This window comes from Lucilia cuprina, chromosome 6 (genome assembly GCF_022045245.1).
Source record: "Lucilia cuprina isolate Lc7/37 chromosome 6, ASM2204524v1, whole genome shotgun sequence".
Taxonomy (NCBI): domain Eukaryota; kingdom Metazoa; phylum Arthropoda; class Insecta; order Diptera; family Calliphoridae; genus Lucilia; species Lucilia cuprina.
In genome coordinates, this window is record NC_060954.1 from 11285602 (window position 1) to 11288820 (window position 3219).

A 3219-nucleotide genomic window follows, 5' to 3' on the forward strand; every position below is an offset into this window, starting at 1 on the left:
TTCATCAAAAATTAACTTTTAAAATGAAATAACTCCCAAAGTTTAAAATGAAATAATTCCCAGTAATTGGAAGTTTGGGAGTTTTACAAATGTAAGTCCCAAAAAATGTGAAATAGCTCCCAATGAAACAAATCCCAAAAAATATGAAATTATTCCTAAGTCGAAGAATCTATTTGTGTAAAATAACTTCCAACAGAAGTGAAATAACTCCCAACTCCTTACGAAAGTGTGGTGGACAGCCGGCCTTCGGCCGGGCGCAAGGGTTTTCAACTCTGGGGTATTTCACACACCGGCTTCGCTAAATTAAGCCTTTTCATGATAAATGGACTATTTGTATTCCATGGAACTTATGTCACTATGCTCATGGGCATTATTAAAATTGTCATATGGAATTGTGATACATTTGAAAGTATTGTAGTGTTCATAATCATAATGATATAAAATACATGGTGTACAAAGAGAGGTTAAATTTAGCGAAGCCAGTATTCGAAATACCCCAGAGTTTTAAACCCTTGCGCCCGGCCGAAGGCCGGCTGTCCACGACACTTGTTTAAGGATCCAAAATGCATTATCCACCAAAGTTTGGAAAATTATTACCACAAAATGAAATAACTCCCAACAAGAATAAAATAACTTCCAATTTCAACAAAATTTACAGAAATGAAATTACTTCCAATACATATGAAATATCTCCTAATTTCTTCAAAAAAATGAAATAATTCCCAACAAAAATTTTATTGGGAGTTATTTCATTTCAGCAACATTAAAATATGAAATAAGTTCCAAGAAATTGGGAGTTATTTCATATGAAATAATTCCCAATTTGTATGGACAGTTGATTGGGTGTTATTTCATTTTACCCGTTGGGAGTTATTTCATTTGGGAGTTATTTCACTGTACCTATAGACTAGACTATAGACTAGACTATAGACTAGACTATAGACTAGACTAAAGACTAGACTATAGACTAGACTATAGACTAGACTATAGACTAGACTATAGACTAGAATATAGACTAGACTATAGACTAGACTACAGATTAGATTATAGACTAGACTATAGACTAGACTATAGACTAGATAATAGACTAGACTATAGACTAGACTATAGACTAGACTATAGACTAGACTATAGACTAGACTATAGACTAGACTATAGACTAGACTATAGACTATAGACTAGACTATAGACTAGACTATAGACTAGACTATAGACTAGACTATAGACTAGACTTTAGACTAGACTATAGACTAGACTATAGACTAGACTGTAGTCAAGAATATAGAGATGATTAAAGTCATTGCTATAGACAAGATTAGAATTAAGATTACAATCATAGACTGGTTAAAAATATTAGTTAAAAATACTAGACTATAGACTAGACTTAAGACCAAACTATGTACTAGTCTATAGTCGGGTCTATTGTCCGGACTATAGACAAGACTATAGTTTAGATATTAGACTAGACTATAATATAGATAGTAGTTGAGATTATAGATTATACTCATTTCTCAGTTTATGAATAGTGTTCAACCGATCTACATTGCAAACATAAGTTATACAAATAGTAGTTGTTTATTGTATATAAACTTAAAGCACTATTTGTACTTATTAATACTATAATAAAAATATTCTATAAATTTTAATTAAGCACAAACATTAACTATTCTATAATTAAGCAGTTTTTTTTTTCAAGAGAAAGTGAAAATCATACTCTCTCTCTCTTAAAAAAATATTATTAAGAGTCTTTTTTATAGTCTTTTGTAAATTAACAATTAGTTGCTGTTCTGTTCTACCTTAAAACAATTTCATTTAAAAATTCTTTAAGTAAATAAGTAAAATAATAGATAAAATTATTTATAAAACAAAAACAATCTTAATAATTTCATTGAGACAAGGAAAGAGAGCGAGAGAGAGAGTAAATAATAATATAAAATAAATAAACATTTAAAAAATATTTTATTTTAAAATATATTTTAGTTGTATTTTAAAATTTCCTTGAAACGGTTAACACTTAATTAGTTCGGCATGTTTTGTGTTAATACGACGCGAAAGTGTGAATTTAATTTTGAAATAAACAATTGACAATTTTTAAAGAAAATAAAAATAAAAAAACGCAACAAAAATATATAATAAAACAATATCTTATATATTTAAAAACATGTGTTAATGTTTTGCTAACAAAAATAATATTTTCAAGGAAAATTTATAAACAAAAATAAAATCTATTTTTTATGAGGTACTAAAACATTTTTTTGGGTGTGTTATTAAATATTAAAAAAAAACTTGCCTTAAATATATAAATATATATTTCAATAAATAATATATATAAATATTTAGAGGTGTTTAATAATTTATTATTCTACAAATATGGAGTTGTATAAAATTAACCCTCTGAAGGCTCTCATAATTCTGTTTTTTTTTTTAATATTAAAAATTAAAAGTTTTGAAAAGAAAATTGTCTTGTTGTTGTGTTAAAAGTTAACATTTTTTAAATAGATTTTTATGTAAATTTATAAAACATTTTCTTATGTAAAGTATTGTTTCATTATTATGAAGGTTGTTTTTTTTATTATAACGGAAATAAAATTTCAAATTGAAATTTATGTTAATATTGTAAAAATAGTGTAAAAATAAAAGTGAAATCATTTGGGAAAATTGTGTATTTGTTGTTGTTCGGACTGTTTCGTTTTTTTTCAAAATCAATATTTAATATTATAAAATTTATTAAAATAAATTTGTGTAAATGATAAGATAGAGAGTAGATTATAAACTAAACTCAAGACTAGACTAAAGACTAGACTATAGACTATACTATAGACTCGACTATAAACTCGACTATAGACTCGATTACAGACTAGACTATCGTCTAGACTATAGACTAGTCTATAGACTAGACTATATACTAGACTATAGACTAGACTATAGACTAGTCTATAGACTAGACTATAGACTAGACTATAGACTAGTCTATAGACTAGACTATAGACTAGACTTAACTAAAGATTTGTCTATACTAGACTAGGCTATAGACTAGACAATAGACTAGATTATAGACTAGAGTTTAGTCTTGACTATAGACTAGTCTATAGAGTAGTCTATAGATTAGATTATAGACTAGCCTATATACTAGACTATAGACTAGACTATAGACTAGACTATAGACTAGACTATAGACTAGACTATAGACTAGACTATAGACTAGACTATAGACTAGAC

The 3219-nt window shown here is 27.2% G+C and overlaps 1 protein-coding gene across 1 annotated transcript in view; it reads left to right on the forward strand.

The window, feature by feature from the left end:
* The window catches only part of LOC124420490, a 19121-nt gene that overhangs the window by 14700 nt on the left and 1202 nt on the right, over positions 1 to 3219 (forward strand). The gene's annotated exons all lie outside the window — the stretch shown is intronic.